At 38.0% G+C, this 23,010-nt stretch overlaps 1 long non-coding RNA gene across 1 annotated transcript in view; it reads right to left on the reverse strand.

Moving 5' to 3' along the window:
* Window positions 1-10,550: 10,550 nt before the first annotated feature.
* LOC120223098 overlaps window positions 10,551-23,010 on the reverse strand; it is a 48,987-nt gene continuing 36,527 nt past the window's right edge. Inside the window, exons 2-3 of the long non-coding RNA XR_005526193.1 lie at window positions 11,472-11,625; window positions 10,551-10,629 (exon numbers count right to left, since the gene is read on the reverse strand). This is a non-coding gene — a long non-coding RNA (uncharacterized LOC120223098). The remainder of the gene's footprint in view (window positions 10,630-11,471; window positions 11,626-23,010) is intronic.

The raw sequence follows: 23,010 nt of genomic DNA on the forward strand, positions 1-23,010 counted from the left end.
ATAACATGTGTTTTTAATCAGAATCCATATCTCCAGTTGGATTTCAGAATTTTGAAGAAGTCAAACTTGTCAGTGGCTTACGTAAATAGAAGACTGGCTAATATCTGGTTTGGTTTGGTTTGGGTTTTTTTTTTTTTTTCTAGAGATCATGTAACAATATGTATCTTTTCACAGGCTCTAAGATCTACAAATAAAAGCTCATGTTTCTGTGGCCTATTCTTAAATTTTCAGATCAAGGAACACTTTTCATTCAACATTCACAACAAAACGTTTCTTCTCCTTCCTAGCCGGAAAGAGACAGTGAGAAAAAGAAAGACAGAAGTTTAAAAAAAAAAAAAAAGAATGGAATCTGTAAAACTTTTGGACTAGACATCTAAAGAGAATACCCCACTGATGTTTCTTTTAATTATAATTTTAATGTTACGATATTTTTGAGGCCCTATGTACCACTTACTGTGCTGGATGCTAGGGGATTCATTTGTGAACAAAGTTGGCAAGGTCAATTGCTAATTAACAAGTAAAGATATCACAGAGATAATTTTAGATGGTGATAAGTGCTGAGAAGAAAATAAAACAAGGTGATTTGATAGACAGTAAAAAAAAGTGAGATGTGAAATGAATCATTTGGAGTAAAGATGAGTTAAGGGTTTGATTACAAATGAAAGCATATCTCACTTTCTATACTGTCTTTAAGTTTTACATGAAAATACCTTTTCATCAAACTTTTAAATTCTTTCTGCTTTTCATATTCTACACTTGTCATACAAAAATGTCAATCAGACCTTTTTTTTTTCACCCTCCAAATACAACCAGACTTGGAATTTCCGGAACATGTTTCTCTGAGATATTTGCTCTCCATTTGTGACTTTTTTCATGGAAATGTTTCTTAACAGTAGTATTTCCCACATTGCAATCTAACTGGGGACCTAAGAATAACTAAGTGAGGTAAACCAAGAGAATGGGGATTTGCGTGTAGACATTGCTTAATTTTATTTACAGATCTGGGCTAACCCTTGAATATCACTGCATTCCTACCAGAAAACAGAAAATGAGAATGAAACTAGTGGCATTTCATTTTAATAACTCATGAATTTACAGCTTATATGATTAAAATACGGAAGAGTAAATTTGTACCTTTCTGTAGCTCAATTTAAAATTTTAAATGTACTATCCCTGAGTTTGAACTTGAAAAATTGAAGAGAAATCTGTTATGATTTGTCTTATCTTCAGTTGTTTTATATCAGCATTCTTCAAACCATGTTTATGAATCAACTACACTTTTGTTAAGCATTTGATTCTTGAGCCCCTCCCTGAAACAGAATTCCCCTTTTGGGTTGTCTGTTGTTAATTCTTAATGGTATCAGGCAAACTTTTGACTATACACAAACACAGCTTTCACGTTGCTCCCTTTCGGAAGATGTAATATTATATATATATATATATATATATTCCCTGTCTTTCAAGTAATAATAGCAACAATATAAACAACATCCCCTACCTTGTCATATCAGGAAGGACTCGTTCTCTTCAGTTCAGTGATTACAGCGTGCATTTTGTGACAGCCTTTGAAAATGGCTCATAATGCTTCCATTTTTTTCCCTTGGATTGCAATATATTGCTGGTCATAAAACCTATGAGTTCTTCCAAAAATAAAATTGCAAATTGAGACTGTAGAGGGTTTGCCATCCAATCTGTCACTGTTTATAGTTACTACCATTAATTTTAGTCCATAACTAAGGCTGAAACTCTGTATTAGGCTTCTGACTGGCTGAGTGCATATTTGTTTGGTAATTAGACTACAGGATGTACAGCAGTCATGTGGTATTCTTACTGAATGCTTACTGTCTGAGAAACAGAGATAACTGAAATTGTATAACATCTGACATACCAAAGGTCTATATAGTAACATCTTTCCAAGGTTCCTCTTTCAGAAATAAACTAGTATTACTTACTAAGAATTTCAGGTTGTAAAATATAACAACAAGAATTAACATTTATGTAGAACTTTCTAATTCAGCCTGTTTTCCTACCCACCCAATCATCTGCATCTTACATTAACACATTAAGTATTTCAGTGCCCAGTCAAGAATATAGAAGAGCCAAGACTTGGACCCGTGAATGTGGACTCCGAGTGCCAAGTTAGAATATGCCTGAGCCAAGCTGTTTATCCTCAGCCTTCAAAGTTGGGAAATGTGCATTGCCTTAAAGCCTTTCTAGAATTCAAGATCAGTAAAGCCTGGAGATCAGTTTGTGATGTGCTGGCAGGGAGTTCTGAATGGTCGGTTTTAAAGTTTTACTTATCACCTATTTTTTTAAATGTTTATTTATTTTGAGTCGGGGAGGGGAGAGAGGGAGAGAGAAAATCCCAAGCAGGCTCTGCGCTGTCAGTGCAGAGCCCCGCAAGGGCTGAAACCCACGAATCATGACATGACCTGAACTGAAATCAAGAGTCCCATGCTTAACTGACTGAGCCCCCCAGGCCCTCCAACTTATTATCTATTTAAGAAAGAAAGAGGGGCACCTGGGTGGCTCAGTCGATTAAGTGTTTAACTTGGGCTCAGGTTATGATCTCAGGGTTCTAGAGTTCCTGCGTCAGCTTCTGTGCTGACAGTTCAGAGCCTAGAGCCTGCTTCAGATCCTGTGTGTGTGTGTGTGTGTGTGTGTGTGTGTGTGTGTGTGTGTCTGCCCTTCCCCAACCTATGCTCTGTCTCTCACTCTCTCAAAAATGAACATTAACAAAATATTTTTAAAGAAAGAAAGAGAGAGGTAGGGGCGTGGTTAGAAGAAATATAGAAGGAAAGAAAGGAAAAATAAAAGAGCTTTTCTCTGCTTCTGAAATGTGAAATTGTTCCAAGCACAGGGCATGTTTCCTTCTAAAAGGCATGCTTGTTTCCCAGATGTCTAGTGGCTTCTCTGTATGGTTTCTGCCCCCTCCCTGTCTTTAGCCTCTCAGTGCTACAGTTTTCTCATCTATAAAACTATATGTCTGTGCATGCGTACATACACATGCACACCCACACACAAAACATATTTCAATATTCTTATATGGATTAACTGAGACAAGCTATAAAAAGGGGCCTCTTTTCTTCCTTTAGTTTTCCTTTCTAATATGTGCATTTTAATGCTGTTCAAACTACAATGTAGCTGTGCATTATTCTGATAACAAGGACCTTATTACAGAATGATAGTGAATCAGGAAAAACAGATTTTGTCACGCTGCTCTATCCTAGGACCATTGTCTTCCTGCTGTAGATTTCCCAGGCCCAATAAGAATTCTTCATATCAGGGTCCAAGTGGATAAATGCCAAAAACCTTATGGAGTAACCATTCCCTAGCTTTTCTGTTTTAAATATGACCTATATATGTCCATGAATTTAAAAGGGATTATTCCGGGGCACCTGTGTGGCTCAGTTGGGTAAGGGTTCGACTTCGGCTTAGGTCATGATCTCACGGTTCGTGGGTTCGAGTCCCGCCATCAGGCTCTGTGCTGACAGCTCAGAGCCTGGAGCCTGCTTCGGATTCTGTCTCCCTCTCTCTCTGCCCCTCCCCCTCTCATCCACTGTCTCTGTCTCTCAAAAATAGATAAACATTAAAAAACAATTTAAAGGGGCGCCTGGGTGGCTTAGTCGGTTAAGCGTCCAACTTTCGCTTAGGTCATGATCTCGCGGTTCGTGGGTTCGAGCTCCGCGTCGGGCTCTGTGCTGACTGCCAGCTCAGAGCCTGGAGCCTGTTTCAGAGTCTATGTCTCCCTCTCTCTCTGACCTTCCCTTGCTCACGCTGTCTCTCTCTCTCTCCTAGAAATAAATAAAACATTAAAAAAAAAAACAATTTAAAACAAATAAATAAAAATAAAAGAGAGTATTCCAAGGGTTTAAGAATAATTTCTGTTTTTATAACAGAGAAATCAAATTTCAATAAGATATTACATATCAGAAACTTAGCTAGGTTAGATGTTTTCAAAGTATGATTATTAAGAGATAATGTATTTTATTATATGAATTCTTTAAGTAAATGGTAGCACCTTTGGATAAGGCAACCCTATCCATTATTATGAACCATTTTCAATAACTAACTGCTCCATCTTAATTGATCTGTTTGTACAGACTTCAGCATTTTGCAGTTAATTTAATCTGAAATCAAAATAGAATAGTATTTACAGTTATAGCAATAACAATTGCAGCTAACATTTTGAGCACTTACTAGGTGATAGGCACTGTCCTAAGCAATTTACATGAATTATCTCATGTATCCTAACAGCCATCCTGTTATTCCTTTTTACAGATGAGAAAAACAAGGCTCAAACAATTAAGTAACTGTTGCCAAGCCTTATCCCTGCCTTTATGACTTTCTAGAATTAATTCATTATTAAAAATTTTAAAGTATTATCTAGGTATATCTTTGTTAGGAAAAGTTACTCTTCTGATTCTTAAGCGGAGTCAAGATAGAGATTTTGTTTACAAATTGCTTACAAATTCATAGCAATAGATTAATCTTTTTATAGCTTCCTCTGTTATTCAGTTTACACAACTATATTTAAACAAGAGGTAGATAATCAAATCTAGTGTATTGGGTAGGGCCTCTAGTACATCAAAATATTTATATGACATGAAAAGTAAGAGTTAGTAAAGAGATGAGTTAGGTGGTATTCTTTCAATGCAAAAGTCTTTTTCAGTAGTAATAATAGTGTTTCTCATGTTATGTCTTTCCTGGTTTTACCTTCTACATCCTTTGTAAGAAAAGGAGCAATCATGTAATGTGTAAACTGTCTTTACTTTAGAGAGAGGAGGCCTTTTTCTGTGACTGGTTTCAAGGAAGTTCTAGGCAAGACCAAATCTCCTTTATACAGATGGATGTGGTTAGGTTGAGAAACTAAACAGGGAGTGGACAATTTCATAGTACAAATCTTCCATTCTTCAGGAATTTAATATTTTTGAATCATATTTCAAAGGCCAGGACGAGTTACTGGTGGAAATAAGGCCAGTATTCAGGCTTCACTCTGTTTTGCCACAGAGAAAGGTTTTAACGGGTGATATGACAACCATCTCCACTGCAATTAACACAAAACTCAGAGGATGCTAAGCTGCGCCAAACTTCTAAGAGTCTTTGCCCTGCCCTATCTGATTTTATTTTGTCTGTGGTTCTGATCTACCACAGTGGTGAGCTGAAAAGTGGTCAAACAGCTGCAAAGTGAGACTGCTAGTACTATCACATGTTTTTATGGTAAATACCTGTCTTGAGATTTCAATGTTGTTTTCAAAGTAAGCCGGTGTATACTGGTAATTTTCATCACATCCCTGGAGGGAGCATACTTTGCCTCTAGGCACCTCTATTATAATTCTATAATTATATATAATTATAGGCATCTATAATTCCTGTAGGGCAGCAGTTCTCAAACTTTTCATGCATTGAAATTACTGTGGAGGGCTTGTACAGTACAGATTGCTGGACAGCATCTCTCAAGTTTATGACTCAGTAGGTCTGAAGTGGGATCCAACAACGGACATTTCTACCAAGTTTCCAGATGATGCTAATGCTGTTGGTCCAAGGACCACACTTTGGAGTCACTGCTCTAGAGAATGCTGAAGGGATACATTTGCTGGAGTTATTATAACCATTCAACGAAATTCATTTCAATGGACCACTAGATTGAATGAATGCCATGGACATGGCTTTGCCCTCTGGACAAAGTGGATATGGGCAAATGATACATTATTTCGCAAATAAAAGCAGCAGCCCAAAATAGATCTCATTGTAAAATATTAAATGCATATCAGCACCGAGCCCCTAAGGTAATGAAATAAAGACCATAGAATGGAGTAGGGTTAGGAGTCAGGGTGGAAAGGGACATTTCTAGGCTTCAGACTATTTTAGCTGTCAGCTCTTTAGCATTTGTCTAATCAATCCTAGAAGACCATGGATCTGAAATTAAAGACAACTGGCAAGAAGGAGGTGTACAAGATTCCAACAGGAGCTGAGGCAAATGTTTTTTCTGGGGTAAAGGATTCATCTTTATCTCTCTCTAGTAGGAAATAGCACTTGATTACAAGAATTATAGAATTAGTGTTATCATCCAATTTTTCAAATAATTTGGATCTGTAAAAGTGTTCTACTTTTCTCAAGCTGAAAACAGTTCAATTTCTATTCATTTTATTTTTCTTTATAAAAATGTTCTTGTATAGAAGTTTTAATATGGTATTATCCTAAAATCTTTCTCAAATACAGGTGCTTCCTAAAGGTATAGTTTCACACAACTCACAAAGTTTTCAAGTGCATCAAACCCCATATTTTTTTCATTAACTCCCCTTGTAATAATGCCTTGAACCAACATCTCTGAAAAGTTCAAAGCTCTTGATATATCTTTATATCACTTATTCTGAAAATGCCCCTGGGAAAATGCAGACAAGGTATCATTAAACCCATTTTACAGACAGGACAACTGAGACCCAGACTGCTTTGTATCACCTAACAAATTAGTGGGGCAGAGTCAGTTATTATATACTCTTTAGAATTTTAACATCCTACCATCATTTTGAAGCCACATGTCATGTGCTTTCAGAATGAAAGTGTTCTCTTTCTGAATAAAGGCTTTGTAAAATGCCAGGTTCCTAAATTGTAACTGATCTTAGCAGCTCTTTAGGTCCTATTATCTGCCTATTCTTGTTAACTTTGCTCTCGGTTTTAACAAACTTACACACACTTTCCTCATTTTTATAATGATGTTATTATGACGTTTTGTGCAAACTATGCATGTACTTTAACAATTTAAGAATATGTTAAAACTTAAAACATTAACATTAAAATCACCTCTTAAACCTGTCACTCAGAGATATTCACCAATGCTATGTGGTAAATAAACATCCATCCATTTATTTCTCTATAAAATCCTTTAAGCCAGGAAAGGATTTTTCTAATGTTTTTATATCAGTAATAGAAGCTGAGCTTTTTATGTGCTATTAATACTTCTTGTCAACTTTCTTCTGATAAATGTTACTGAACACTGACTGACATGCAGAGAAGTAAACAATCAGAGGTGCAGTTTGGTGAACATTCATGAAGTGAACGTCCTCATGGATCAGTCTGAGACCAAGAAATCAGCATCGATAGAATGCCTGCGCCCACCTGAAGTTGTGAGGCACTGTAAAAAGTAAGCACTAGTTATTTTTGCCTCATTTGAACTAGGTATAAATGACATACATACTCTTTTGTGTCTGGCTTATATTGTCCAGCATTGTGTTTATTAGATACACTCATGCACAAACTCTTACTAATGGCTGTATGATATACTACTGAATTGCTTACTATTACTTGACCAAGAATGAAAGCAAAAAAAAAAAAAAAAAAAAAAGTCTTTTATGAGACATTTAAGCTAATTCTAACTTCTCACTGTTCTAGACAACGTTGCTATCAGGATCCCTATTGGTTTGCTCATATTCTTATATAATCTGCAGGCTAAGTTTCTAGAAATGGAAATGCAATGTTAAGATTTTTTTATGAGTATTGCCAGGTAGCTCTTTAGTGGTAAAGATATATTACCAACAGTACCATGTGTGAGAACCTGTTTCCCAATATCTTCTCCATCACCTCACATTACAATTTTCTTTAATCCTTGTGGTTTCTGATGGCTTTTGGTCTCAGTATATTCTAGTTATTAATGGTAATATTTCTCAGTTCAAATTCTGAGTTTTCAAAGAGACAAGGACAAATTATTATTTTTTAAAACTAAGTTATTTTTATATAAGATGATATTCATATGAATTGGGTTTTTGTTTAGTGTAATCCTCTTCAGTTAGTAACTCTATATTATAGGATTCTTTGAATATATACAGCCTAACCTAGCTAAATATTTCACTTCTCAAATATGCATTGTTCCAGAGTATGAAAGGAAATACAAATTCTGTGTTCTTTATGTCTATATTTTAATTGCTTTCTATTTCCTTAAGTCTAGAGATTTACTAGTCTAAGTAAGAATTACTTTCATAACTTGAAGTTTTCTTCCCATAAGTCATTTTTAAAAACATTTTTCTTCTTCTAAAAGTAATATATGATTGTTTGAAAATACATAGTAATTCAAAAGAAAATGAAAATCATCTGTATTCTCTCCTCACTGTTTGTTTGAATGCCTCATTGTAGTCTTTCTTATGTACATTTAGAGAATTATTTTCCACACACACACACACACTAAATTATACTGCACATGCTGTTTCCCTCATAATACATTATACCCATCCAATCTTCTGATTCAAATAATTTTATTCAATCAATTACTGTATTACATATTTTCTCCAGGGTGTTCTGTAAACACTAAACAGTAAAGAAGGCGAGAGTTCCTTCTTTAGATGGAGTTGTCTCTCAAATATTGTGTTTGGTGTTGAAGGAGCCCTGGCATCCTGGCACCCAGGGACCCTGAGTGTGAATGTGTTTACTGACATAATTCTCTAGGCTCTATCCAGTGCATCCTGTCCCCTTAGTTTGCTCCTAGCGCCTCCGTCAGACCAAAAGGAAAGGTTCAGCTCCTCCTCCTCCTTGACTTCCACCGTACATTTCATCTTCCAGCCACAAGTCTTGAATGCAGAGATCTGAAATTTTCTTGGATCTTTTCTAAACAGGCTACTGCTAGAAAGTAGTAAGATGGCCACATTTGTTTCCCAGAGGGTCACTGCTGTTTAAGCTTCTTTTACAAGCATGTTATGCTTATTAATTAGAAGTGCCGTTTCCATTCATAAAATGTATGAGCGGAGGGTACAATAGTTAACTTAAAAAAAAAAAGAAAAAATATATATATGTGATCACTGTATAGAAAATACAGTTTTAAATTAAGTCAGTTAGGATTTGGAATGAGCCCAGTATTTTTCTAATAAAATATGTGTGTGTGGTGGGAGGTAAGGGGGAAGCTTACTACTATAGTCCCATGGCAGCATAATTACTTACAGGAATATTACTTTTTAGTTAACCTATCAAGGAACCAGTACATATTTTTAGGGTCTTATTATTGTTTGTATCTTATGTACTTGAGCAGGTAATCCAACGAGAGATAACAATTCTCTGATTTAACCTTTTGCCCAGGATAAGATAAGAAAAGCAGCTGTTATAAAATTTAGCTTCAGCCAGGAGGAGGGGATCAACTGTGTGTGACTTATTTACCAAGCTCAGTCAGTGTTTAGGTATCTTAGAGTGCTAAGCATGAGAATATGTGTTTGAAAAGTTTGTTGTCTTCATTCTTTGGCTCCGTAAAATCCACAAATCAGTAGGTCCAAAAAACTAAACTTGAGCTGAAAGGTCATTGCTTTTTTCCACCAAGCCATCTAACCTCTAGTTTTAGAACAAGTATCAAACCATCTGCTTACCAGGAGGCAGAGGAGCTCAAAATCCATTAACGCCATATGTATCAACAGAAGTGTGACTTCAGAGCCTCAAATGTTTTTAATTTTTCTCCCTCATTATTATCTGCCAGAAACTTAGTTGGAATGCTTTCTCTTTCCTTAAAATGCATTGAATTTCCGTTTAATTATGCAAGTCTCCCCTCTTATTAAGTAATTACGCACATTTTCTCATCTGTGTGTCTATATTTCAGAAGTAACTGCTTCATTTTTTTGGCAAAAAACAAAAAGGAAATTAACTAGGAAATTAACCAAAAAGGGGGCAATAAGATTTTATTTTCAATTTCCCTTCTTTCACCCGAGGGGAACTAACACATCTTCCAATGCATCACAAGATAAAGATGCTGACTCAGCCTCTTAAATCATCCCTGGAGTCTACAGCACAGCCCTTAATGAGAGAGAATTTGCTGTACAAGAAGTTGTTTTATTAAATGACTGAAAAATAACCTTTCCTCTTCCAAAATTGCCCTTAGTGAAATAACCAAAGTCTCAATCCAAACCCTTCCATACTTATCCCAAAACGCAGGGGAAGGCAGACAACACAAATTCAAAATGATGAAATGCCTACTTAGTTTGAAGTTATACTTTGGAAATTTCACCAAAACTGGGACATTAACTGTGGTCAACTAGGGAAGTAAAATGTGCACCAACCTAAAGATAAACCAAGCAGATCTTCAAAAGACAGGGAAGAAAACAAAACAGGAACATTTCAAATGAAGTTTCTGATGATTGTGCTTAATTGAAATGGATGCAGATTTGCCTTTGTTAATAATAATCCTTTGCATTTGTGGCTTATAAAATATAAGCATTTTTAATCAGTTACTTCATTTGATCCTTACAACAACCCTGAGAACAAGGCAGGAAATAAATTACCTTTCCAAAATTACAGATGTGGAGTCTGTTGTTCAGGAAAATCAAATGACTTGCCCAAAGTCCAATGGGGCAGGTCAGTGGCAAATCTGACTCTGAATGAGCCCTGCCCTACTGCCTTTTTAAATTAACTGAGAGAAAAGTGTATACATAGAAGTTCTTAGAACACTGTAATGACTCAGCTGTATCATTCGGAACAAAAGGAAGTTAAGAATTATTGGAACATATACTCTCCGTGAAATATTAAATTCAAGTTGTTACTTTTCGCCTGCTCCATCCAATCTTTGAAAGATGCTTACCTTCACATATTAACCCCAAATATGTAAGTTCTTCTTTTGCTTATGGTAACATTGGTTGAAGTTCCAGCTGATTTTCCTTTTACCTATTGGCAGAAAAATCCAATGGGAAGAAAATAAACAAGATCTGTATATTCTGAAAACTCAAAGATAAAACTTTGAAATCATTGATTGACTTTGAAGTAGTGATGACTCTGAGGTTTACTGATTACCCGATTGACTACAAAACAGCTTCCTAACTTCCCTCCTGCCTCCTTCCTCTTTCACTCCTCTCCCCACTTTATACTGCTGGCAATTATTCCAACTGCAGTTACCTTGTGAAATCTTCCTTTAGCTCACTAAAAAACAAAACAAAACAAAAAACCCAACACACACACACACACACACGCACACACACACACATTTTTTATTCTGGTATTCAAGATCTCTGCAAAATAACAATACCTACCTTTCATTAAACAGCTATTACAGAACAGATATCTCAAAAAAAATCCCAGAAAATGCATGATTAGATCGATTTCAGAAATGGGTAAACTGAGGCTGAAGGTGGTCAAGTAACTCACCCTGGGTTGGATAGTGATCAAGGGGTAGGACCAGTGTCCAAACTCAGGCCTGCCTGATTGCGAAGTCCAGCCTTTCTAGATTCTTTTCTGACCAGTAGGATACAGAGAGCCTGTTACCATGAGCCTAGAGTGCTAGGCTGGCGAACATTCCTGGCCCCGTCACAGTTCTGTGCTGTTGCCAAGATGGTTTTTCTATCCGGAATGTTCTCCTCGTTCCTATTGCCTATAGGGATGCTGTTCGTTCTTCAAACATCACCTCTTCCTTGAAGTCTTTGCTGACTTTTATCTCCAGCAGCCTCCCACACATGAACAATTCTCAGTCTTTGAACACTTTTAGGACTCTGTAGAATTCTTATGGCACTTACCTTATTCTTCTACTGCAGTGATTTCCTTGTCCTCATTCAAACGCATCTGGCTTCTTCCCCCCCCCCCCATTCAATTTACCTTTCATCTTCTCAGCTGCAAGGATTTTGGTGTGAGCCATTGGAAGGATGGAGATGCCATTTATTTTGGTGCATGCTTTTGGACATGGAGAGGTGAAGATACCCATTAGGTTTAAGCTGAACCTATAAAGTTGGTAATTGTCAATATGTAGAGGCTATGTAAGCCTAGTCCTGGATAAGTTCTCTTAAAGTAGTGTTTCTCAAGCCTGTTTGTACATTAGAATCACCTGGTAAATTTAAAAATCATAAATCTAGGCCCTACTCCAGGCCAATTTAAGCAAAATATCCAGGGTAGGATCCAGGCATCAGTATTGTCTTAAAAATTCCCTGGATTATATTTATCTGAGTTGAAAATAGTCCAAAAAAAAAAAAAAAAAAGAAGGAATAAATTCCTTCCAAACAGTTAGTATTTGGCTAACAAGTCCAAACAGCTAGGACTTGACTTAAATGTTGTTCATTATAATTAGCAGAGAGAATGTTTCTCATGCAGTGAATTTGTTCCACCATGACAAAAACTTGCCTGAAAATCAGAGTTGGACTTTGAGTTTCCAGAATCCTACCATTCCATTCCATTCTCCCAAATTCTTCATTAAAAAATCTGCAACTATGGATTGTTCTATCTAGGAAGACAGAACGCAGTAGACAATATTGACAATCATTCACTCAACAAGCATATTTAAGTAGTGGGACACTAGTGTTCTTTTCAAGAGACTGAAAGAACCGAGGCTCCACCCCAGGGGCGCTCACAAGCTAGCCAGGGAATACAGACTTGTAAACAAATAGGCATAATCAATTGAGCTATATGGGGGTGTAAAAGTAAAATGGTCAGTCTTATTAGTGTGGTGGTGACCAGCTTTGGCTTTCCAGAGGAGGTGAAGCTTGAGCTAAGTCTTGAAAGATAAACTGGTTGATATTTGTAGGCAAACAAGGACAGATTGGGGAAGATAACCCCCAGGAAGGAAGGGGTGTCAGTAAGGGAGCCTGGTTAGGTTTGGGAAACTGCAAATAATTTGGAGCCTTGAGTGTGTCTGAGTGTGCAAGGGGGGAGGGCTGGGGTTGGCAGAGAGTTAATTAGAGAAACACCTAAGTAAGGAGGGGGATGGGCTTCATAAATCATGTTAAAGGCTTTACACTTTCTCTAGGTAGCTTCCTCCTCCAGAAAATGTCCTACTGCAAGGGCAACAGGAAGCTACCGAATGAAAGCTACTGAATAACCAGAATTGGATTTTCCAGCAAACCTTGGAGAGACACTTCCTATCTCCTAAATTACCTCTCTAATCTTCGGAAACCAGGTGTGGTCAAATGGAATCTAGTCATTGCTTTTCTAGGTAGAATTTCTAAGGTGGGAAAATGGGATCAGCTACACAAACCCTGTGAATCTGTTGTTTGTCCCTTTCAGCACCTCCCTCCCTCCTCATCCTCTATTCTCTTTGGGTTGTTGAACAACCACTTGCCCCAGGTGGTCTATTACCACAGATTTCAGAGAGATAGTGACCCACAGTGATGGCTCCTGACTCAGGGAGTACGTGAGAGACAAGCAAGCTGTAAGTGCCTTGAGGATCACTGTGACCACTCCCTCCACCCCCCTCAGGGCTCCCTGGGGAAAACTGACTCTGTTTTGACTTGATTGCACCCTGAAGTACCACGACACCACCCCGTCAAAAAAAAAAAGTTGGTGAGATGTTCCAACGTGTTAGTAGTTTTCAATCCTCAAGGAAGAGGGAGGGCAGCACAAAGGTCTCAAGTTTCTCCACCTGGCCCTCAGTCACTGAAGCTTTGCAGATGATGCTGAAGAGGCAGTAGTAGCTCCTGAAGGAAACACCTATTCAAGAAGTAAATCCCAGGCTTTTCTCTCACAGGCAGCCTTACTGTTTAATGTAAAATTTACCCTGCCTTCTTGGACCCAAATAAGAACTTCAAATTTCAGCTACTTTGTGGAAAGAGGGTGAGGACCTTGCTCTTGAAGGGTTGTTTCTCCCCTCTTCCTGTTTAGAAACACCTGATATATTGGTCTCATCTCACCCTGCTTCCATCTGGAAGGCAGGAAACCTCTTGTTTTCTCCTCAGTCCCACTGCTTGACTTAGTGATCTTGGCAAGCCACTTAATGTCTAGATACTGTAATAGCATTTTTTCACCAGGAGTAACACATGCCTCTTCCTAACTCTCTGAAATTCTGGAAAATTCAAAAGGGGCTTTGTGGAAAAAATAGTGAAAATGCATGCACCCATTGTAATCAACTAATTCATGTCAAAATTGTTCTTCTACATTTTCTTTTGAAATGGAAAAAACATATCTTTCCTATGAGAAATGGTCTTTTTTGATAACTTTTGAGAGTGAACACACCATTTTTGTGTAAAGTTTTAAAATATTTGTCAATTCCAAATTAAAAACTTCATTAAAAATGGCAACTTTTTGGGTCAACCTGGGTGGCTCAGTTGGCTAAGCATCCGATTCTTGATTTTGGCTCAGGTCACGATCTCATGGTTTGTGAGATCCAGCCCAGCATCGAGCTCTGTGCTGACAGCATCAAGCCTTGTTAAGATTCTCTCTCTCTCTCTCTCTCTCTCTCTCTCTCTCTCTGCCCCTCCCTGTTTGCACTCTCTCTCTCAAAACAAATAAACATTTAAAAAAATGGCAACCTATCAAGATGATAAGCATTTACTGCTCTTATAGCTTTCCAAAAGATAAGGCAAAACAGAATTCTGGGAAGACTGAGATCCTGACCAAAAGGTTTGAACAATATCTCTCTGTATTTCAAATTACAAATGAAGTCATAACATGTAATATTCCACTAATGTGATACAAATGGATGACTATTACCTTATAGCTCAGACATGTTGTTAGGTCTATTTATTCCTGCTAAAGACGGATCCCTTTCTGAAATTCCCTTCTTTACCTCTCAGAACACAGCAGTAGTGTTTCTATAGCTATACAATTAATCTACTTATTAACTCAGACCAAACTGAGGCTGTTCCTAATGACAAGAAAAAGGGGCGGAGGGGAGCCTGTCAAATAGGATTATTCAGAGGAAAGAAAACTAAGTGGATTCAAAATTGCAACCTGACATTACCTTCTACAAGTAATACTGGAAGGACTGAAAAACAAAACCGCATTTTATCAAAACTATAAATCTAAGGAGGAGAAATGACTTCTGGTTTTTAAAAAAAATATGTTCTTTTATGGGGCGCCTGGGTGGCTTAGTCGGTTAAGCGTCCGACTTTCGCTTAGGTCATGATCTCGCGGTTCGGGGGTTCGGGCCCCGCGTCGGGCTCTGTGCTGACTGCCAGCTCAGAGCCTGGAGCCTGTTTCAGCCTGTGACTCCCTCTCTCTCTGACCCTCCCCTGCTCACGCTGTCTCTCTCTCTCTCCTAGAAATAAAAACATTAAAAAATATATATATATGTATATATATATATATATGTTCTTTTAACTGCCATGATTACTTGTTAGCTCAGATGGCTCACTCTGAAAGGTATTATATAACAGCATTAGGTGTGTGCGTGTGTGTGCATCTGTGCGTGTGCTTCCTGATGGCACTAACAGCTCTCTTCCCTATCTGGCATGAGAGGTCAAGAGTCACTGGGAATGTCAGATGTTCTCAGCTGGGTAACTGATACCTTATATATGTCTCACATTTGTTTCTAAATACATCATCAACCATTAGCTGACAAATCTTCAAACGACAGTATAGGTCCAGGGATTTTCTCTTGTTTTATAAGTTAAGAAACTGAAAAAGGTGATTTGTCCTCAATGTTGTAAAACAACCCTTTCTCCCCTCTTGCCCTCCTACTTAGACACCTAACCCTAACACTCCCTCCCCTGAATGTATACACACACTGATGCTAGATGGCCAAGAGCCCAGCAATAGAGTATATTGTATAGAAAGTCATAGCATGTTATTAGGGTCTTAATGCATTACTTCTTTTTGCTTCTTAAAAAAGAAAGACAACACAAGTAAGTTGACCTTTAAAAACAGAACAACAGGCACTTTGGCACTTGTATGAAAACAGTAATAGTACCCTCCCCACTTACATTTTGTAAATATCTACCCCCTCCTTACAAATTGTGATGACCTTGCTGCCTTAAGCCAAAACATGAGTCTAACCATAAGACCAGAAATTAAAGTTGTATCTCCCGACTTTTTATTCTGAGTTCTTGCCACCAAACTAATTCATGCGCCCTCCTAAATGATATTTACAATGAAAAAATAAAGCATATTGGTTTATGAAATTATTGTAAAGCAGAGGAAATCCTAAGATCTTCACTAGGTCAATGCTAGAGCTGTGCCTATAATAAAGAGCTGTACCTATAATGAATAGCTTGTCATAGCTATAATAAATAAATAACTCCAGACTGTTGGTGGCATATTTTGAACCGCATTTTTACATTTAGCCTTAAAAAGTTCACTCACATGCTCATTACTGTAAATCTTGCAAATGTATCTTATAGACTAAGCTACTTAAATATGGGAGTGAAAATGAAGGTCCTGACAATAACCTAAAATCTGACTTTCTCAAGTGTTAAATGCTGAAGCAGTGGGCAAAAGCTAAGCCCCAGAGGAGTTGAGAAAGGAGGAGAGAGGGAAGGGGAAATTTACTATGCATCTCTGAAGCAGACTGCTGCAGAAATTCAGTTATCATGGTTTTATAGGGAGAACTAATGAACTTAATTTGGAAACATAAAATTAGGAGAAATCAAGCAGATCCACAAATCACAGTAAAGTAACATACATCTTAATAAGTGGGATGTGGCAGGGCTCCATGCCATCTATAGCTCTGATACTGAAAAGCCATTTAGGATAGGGTATAATTTCCACAAAAAGTTGGAGTAAAGGGTTGGGTGGCTTAGGGAATTCCAGAGGGTGCATACAGACTTTTATTTTTATATTGTTCATTTACAGAGTTCAAATCTTTACTTGCTGCTAGTGATTTGCTCACCAAGTAGCCAGCCACGGAAAGATAAGAAACAGTGGTTTCATTTCAGGGGGTTGGGAAGACAGATCATAGAAGGCTTTATTGTGTGTTAGCAGGCTGCAACGGGGATCTGAGCGACCAAGGAGACAGAAGACAGGCTGCCTAGGTGGGGGCACTATGCTGAAGAAACACTAAATTCCAATGTTTTAAGGCAACTGATCATTTTAGTCCCTTTCATTATCATTTTCTAAGAATAAGTGCTCTTAGAACACCACTTGAGGTTGTGTTGATAGGAGACATTTCTTGCATCAAGAGCTTTCTTACTAGTAGCATGGTGACATGGTGTGGGGTTTATTATTACACCAATCTTTCCAAATGATTTGCTTTAACTTATGACACACAGAGTGTTACTTTACTAGCTAATCATGTATGTTCATTTGTGCATTCTATTGTTCCTCCATTCTTTCATTCCATAACATCTGTACATATAGGTCAGCACTTTATGGACTTGGTTCCAGTAAAATAAAAGAAAATGACAGAGTTCCTATCCCCCCAAAAAGCTCAGGATCACAGGCAAAATGTTCATACATAATTATAAGACAATGACATCCATTATGATTTTCTACAAATCCAATGGGCCTCTCCCTTCTCTCTCTCCTTGTGTGCATTTAAATTTTCATACAGTGTTCTATTGTTGAAATGGAATGCTAGAGCTGACATGATTAAACTAGCACTCAAGTCCTGACATCATCACTTCCTAGTCTTGTGACCTTGAGATTCTGGTGGAATTTAGCCACTAAACTGTTTTACTTCTAACGGCCCCAGTTTGTTCATAAGAGCTCACACTTACTGATGGTTTAGTATGAGTTAGGCACCATTATGTGTTTTACACATATTAATTTACACAGCCTGCACAAGCAACCTATGAAGAGCTTGCTAATATAATCCTTATTTTACATCTGAGAAAATTATAGGCTAAATAATTCACCGAAGATCATACAGCTTGACAAGTTTTGAACACTGGCCATAGCATCTGTGCTCATTATCAGTGCTCTATGCAGCCTCTTCAGAGTGCTAACAGTGAGGTTAAAATTAGAAAATATATGGGAAAGGGTTTTAAGAAGTTTAAGCATATGAAAGAAAAGGTATAACTTTTTAAAATATTTTTAACGTTTTTGAGAGAGAGAGACAGAGGATGAGCGGGGGAGGGACAGAGAGAGAGAGGGAGACACAGAATCTGAAACAGGCTTCAGGCTCTGAGCTGTCAGCACAGAGCCTGACGTGGGGCTCGAACTCAAGGACAGCGAGATCGTGACCTGAGCTGAAGGTGGATGCTTAACCGACTAAGTCACCCAGATGCCCCTCAAAAAGTGTAATTTTTAAAGACTTTAAAATCCAAAACTGTGTTGGAGGAAATCAGCTAACATCTGTAGTGCCCTGCTTGTTTACTGACCAGCCATTCCCCTTCCTTGGATAAAGAGCACCTTCATTTCTTGCCCTTACACTCAGTTTCTCTGTAGATTAGGTAGGAACAGTCCCATTCCTGCCTCCAAGCATGAGCCTACTGAAAGCTGGTTATATGCCTGTTCTGGGCCAAAAGTAGTGGAGAGCCAAAGTCTAATCCCAAAACACCCTCCAAACTCCAAAATCTTGAGAACGCCTAGCCCTAGAATACACTACAATCAGAAGCCTTTGCTTTGCCTCCTGAAGTCTGCCATGAGACAGCTGGTTGGCCTCAGTTTTCTCAACTAGAATAGCCCCCAACTTTCTGATTCATTGATGACCAGGAGTCAACAAAATTATAGGTCTGTCTATGTAAGGACTTTACATGTAGATTGTGTCCAAAAACAAGGAGCACGTGGACATACTTTCAGGCAAGCACATTTTCCTCTCACCATCCTCAGGCATGATGGGGAGGAAAGGGGGGATTGGTAGCTAGAGGGCATGTCTCACAATCTCACCATCTCACAGCCCTCTGAAGTTAAGGGACATAGCACTTTCAAGGTTGGTCCAATGAATGAAGCCATGTTGTCAATGGCTGTAGAATTACAAAGGCCAGATCTCTGAGACTACCTCAAAAGAAGACTGCAAGTCACCTCTTTTTTGAAGTTTGGTGGGTATAGCCATGATGCTCAACATAGTCTAGATAACATAGATCTTATTCTGCCATGTAATTTAGTTAAAATAGACATTCACACACACATATCATGATAGAGTTGATGACCATTTTAGGCCCACAGAGTTCCTACTAATTTAACTGTCTAAAGGGAACATCATTCAGATGAGCCAAGACAAGCCAACTTAACAGAGATTTTCCTGGAACTTTCTTCCAGCCATGGATTCCTTCTAGCTTTATTTTTTTATGATTCAATTACCAGTATCCTGCCATTTGCCGTCACCACCCTCTTTCCCTCACTCAGTTCCTTTCTTTTCTTCAGTACACTTCAACTTGAGTAATAGATATTTAAGCCTCTGTGCCAAGAGCAAGGTTTAAGGACGATGGCAAGGTTAAGCATGTAGTACCAAATAGGAGACTCTGGACTCTGGAAATTGCCACTGCACCAACTTCCCTTTTCCTCAGAGCGATTGCTATCACTAGCTGGGGCATGAAGAGGCTATTGGCAAACTTATAGGCTGGGATCCCATGAAGCTGGGAATACAGTATATAGATCTGGTGTTTTGTTTTTACCTGTAAAATTCCCAAGGCACTCTGGTACATTCCAGTCAGCTGACTAAAAGCAGCACCTTCCTTACCTCATTTACTCAAATTCAAGAATTACGACCTCAAGGATCTCAGACATGGTTTCCTGTATATTATAGCTACTAACCACCCATTAAATATTATAATTTTTTTCTATTTTCTCCATAATTTAGATTGAATTGCTTGCTCCTAAATAATTCCTTAACCAAGGTTCTATCTTTGTTCAGACAAGGCTTCTCTCTGTCCCAGCCCACACAGAACATCTGTATGCAACCTGAACGTTCTCAGTGCTGACAGCCCTGCCTCTCCCCAAACTGTCACCATCTGGCCATTGGCTGTGTGCACTTCTGAGAACCCACGCATGCGCATGTGCATGCCAGTCTTTTCCCTGGAAGGCTGTGAGCTCAGCATCTCTCCCGGATTCTTGCCCAGTGACTCAAGTGAATCTAAACTTATTTTTTCTCCACTATTCTTTTATCTAACCTTTAACATAATAGTTCACACCTATTAATAAAAACACAAAATTTCTTTTTAATACAAGAAAACATTTTCAATTTGTCTTACCCCCAGATTGAAGGTAAAATGTATATACATATATATTTTTCCATGTGATTTGCTATGTCACATCATGGAAATATCAATAAGTTCTGCTAAGAATTATGATGTATGTACTTGGAAAGTAGTCAATTTCAAATGTCATTTTAAAAATAAAAATCTGATAGTATTGCTTTAATCAGACACTTTAATATCCTCACTTATTTTAAAACAATGTGTCTGCTCAAAAAAACATAATCCTCTTTGCAGGTTTATACAATTACTTTTTAAATTGTACATGAAAATTAAAATGCCAGTTCTGCCATCTCTTTATTAATTCAGCCACTAATCTTCCTTAAGTAACAAGCATTTGGCTCAATTAATTAGTTATTTTGAGAAACATTTATCAATGCTTACATTAGGTCAACATCAAAAATATAGAGATGATGGGGCACCTGGGTGGCTCAGTCAGTTAAGCGGCTGACTTCAGCTCATGTCATGATCCTGCGATTTGTGAGTATGAGCCATGCGTTGGGCTCTGTGCCTATAGCTCAGAGCCTGGAGACTGTTTCAGATTCTGTGTCTCCTTCTCTCTCTGCCCTTCCCTTGCTCATGCTCTGCCTGTCTGTCTCTCAAAAATAAATAAACATTAAAATGTCTGGGGTACCTGGGTGGCTCAGTCTATTAAGTGTCTGACTTCAGCTCAGGTCATGATCTTGCAGTCTGTGAGTTCAAGCCTCACATCAGGCTCTGTATTGACAGCTCAGAGCTTGGAGCTTGCTTCAGATTCCGTGTCTCCTTCTCTCTCTGCTCATCCTCATCTTGCGTGCTCTCTCTCTCTCTTAAAAATAAACATTTAAAAAATAGAGAGAGAGGTGTGTAAGACATGGAAACTGCTATGGACCTTGCAGGCTTGAAGATAAGTGAACACATCCACTTCAGCTCAGAAAGTAGAACTATAGAGACAAAAGCCCTTCAGAGATTTTTCAACCACTTTGGTTTCTTCTAAGGCAGAACCGGGTGACTTTGAATTCAGATTTAATTTATTAATACAGTAAGGGCCCTTTGTCCATACATAAATAAATAAGTAATTTTAAGCCCCTTTTGCCTCCCTGATAAAATTTCTTTTCAAAATGTATTTTGTTTTTCTTTAGTTACAGGTGATTTCCATCCATGCAGTGGTTCTTGACTTAGGGCAGTTGATGCAAATATATGTCAGAATGAGGATCACAGGGGGTGGTTTTTCAGTCTTTATGTGACCTCTCTAATCCAGTGCTCACTGACTTCAATGTGCTGTCTCTCTAAAAAGATAGATTGCTGGGCCCGCCCCGCGAGTTTATGATTCAGTAGGTCTGGGGTGGGCCTGATAATCTGGATTCCTAACTAGTTCCCAGTTAGGAACTGGGGTCTGGCTTTGAGAACCACTGCTCTATCCCATCAAACTATCAAGAACGAGGTTGCATTTTATGAAATCTCCCAAATGACTGTGATACTCATTTCTTAACCACTAATCAACTCTGAACTTTTTTCCACCAACCTCACCAAATCCTTTTTCATGTTTGTTGTTTGGTGTTCACATTTCTCACATGAGAGATGTCTGGTCATGTCTTTTTTTATTCTTTTTTGGAATGACACCCATTCCTGCATATACAAAGTTACAGATGAGCCTTGATCCTTTACATACTATTGGTGATTTCTTAGTCTAATTCTAAAATAGCATCTGTGAAGTTATTCATCTATGTGTCTGTCAGGGATTTAGAGGGATAAACTGATAACAGTAACACAAACACTACTATGGAAGTTAAAATGTGCCATGTTTACATGGTTCTAAGAGATCATATACTCATTTATATTCTTCAACAACCCAATGATGTAGGTATTATTATCATCCCCATTCCAAAAAGATAGAAACTGAGGCCCACTGAGGTTAAGAAGCTTGCCTTAGGTCATCCAGCTGGTGACTGGTGGAGCCCAGCCTGTCCAGTCTCAAATCCAGGCACCTAACCACTCCCTATTCTACTGTGACCTGGAAAGGTTAAAGCTCTTAGTATATCTGTTAGTGATGTTTTTAAATTTTAAAAGCTTACTGAATTTCCATGAGATTTTCCACAATTAAACTATAGGTATATCCTAAATTTAAACAGTCTCCCAATGAAGCAAGAAGTAACTCAAATATTCTTAAATCTCCTGACTTTTCCTGACTACCCATTCTACCAATGTAAACCAAGAAGGGCCCCACTTCCTAATTTATGATATGATAGATGGCTTAATGACTAGTGGAAAGATAAGCTCTCCATGAATTTTAGAGAAGCAAAAGTAAACAAAAAAATCCCAATACTCTTCAAGAGAGGTTATCAAAACTTGAGCAGGGCAGGGCTAATTAGAGCATGTATATGACTCTCCTGTGATATTATTTAGATATGATTCAAGGCAGAATGAAAAAGTGTGTTCTTCCATTTTTCTGTTTAAAAAAAAAATTGCTCCAGGGCACCTGGGTGGCTCAGTTGATTGAATGTCCAACTCTTGATTTAGGCTCAGATCATGATCCCAGGGTTGTGTGATTAAGTCCTGCATTGGGCTCCACATTGAGCATGGGACCTGATTAAGATTCTCTCTCTCTGTCTCTCTCTCTCTCTACCTCTCTCTCCCTCTCTCCCCACCACATGCTCTCTCTTTCTCTCTATAAATAAATAAATAAATAAATAAATAAATAAAAATAGCTCCTCAGAGATGATTAGTAAAAATAATAACAATGTGTTTCCTATTTGGGAGTTCTCCCTGAAGATAATCATGAAAACATGTGACAAATCATGTCACATCAATCAATTTATACAGGAAATGTTCCATAATTTAATTTAAGGTGAATCCAAACTCTGGGTAAGTTTCAAGAGTTTGAAGACCAGTAATACTGAATTTCACCCCAGCTTTTAATACTCAAACTCATACCTTCTCCCCTGGTTCCACTGTCTGAGCCTGAAGACTGTCTCCTTAACTCCCACTCCAGCTACCCATCTTGAAGGCTCATCATGTAGGGTGTTGTTACCACTTAGGCCACATGATACTGCCTCTTCAAAACATTTTAACAAATGAAATTCCCTTGGCTGAATTGTATCAAATTGTGCTGTGCTAGAGTGCCAATGTCTGAAATTGTAGCTTAACTTTGATCTTCAGACAAGAAAAATGTGATGAAAATTAACATAATATTTTTTTAAGATATCCTTTTAAAACCCACGAGGCTGCCTGAAGAAGGGATGGTTATTGTTTTTGACATTCAGCATTTCTAGTTAACCAAATTATAGTATCTTAAAGTTTA

This window comes from Hyaena hyaena, unplaced genomic scaffold (assembly GCF_003009895.1).
Source record: "Hyaena hyaena isolate Hyena2069 unplaced genomic scaffold, ASM300989v1 scaffold_950, whole genome shotgun sequence".
In the NCBI taxonomy this organism is placed as follows: Eukaryota; Metazoa; Chordata; class Mammalia; order Carnivora; family Hyaenidae; genus Hyaena; species Hyaena hyaena.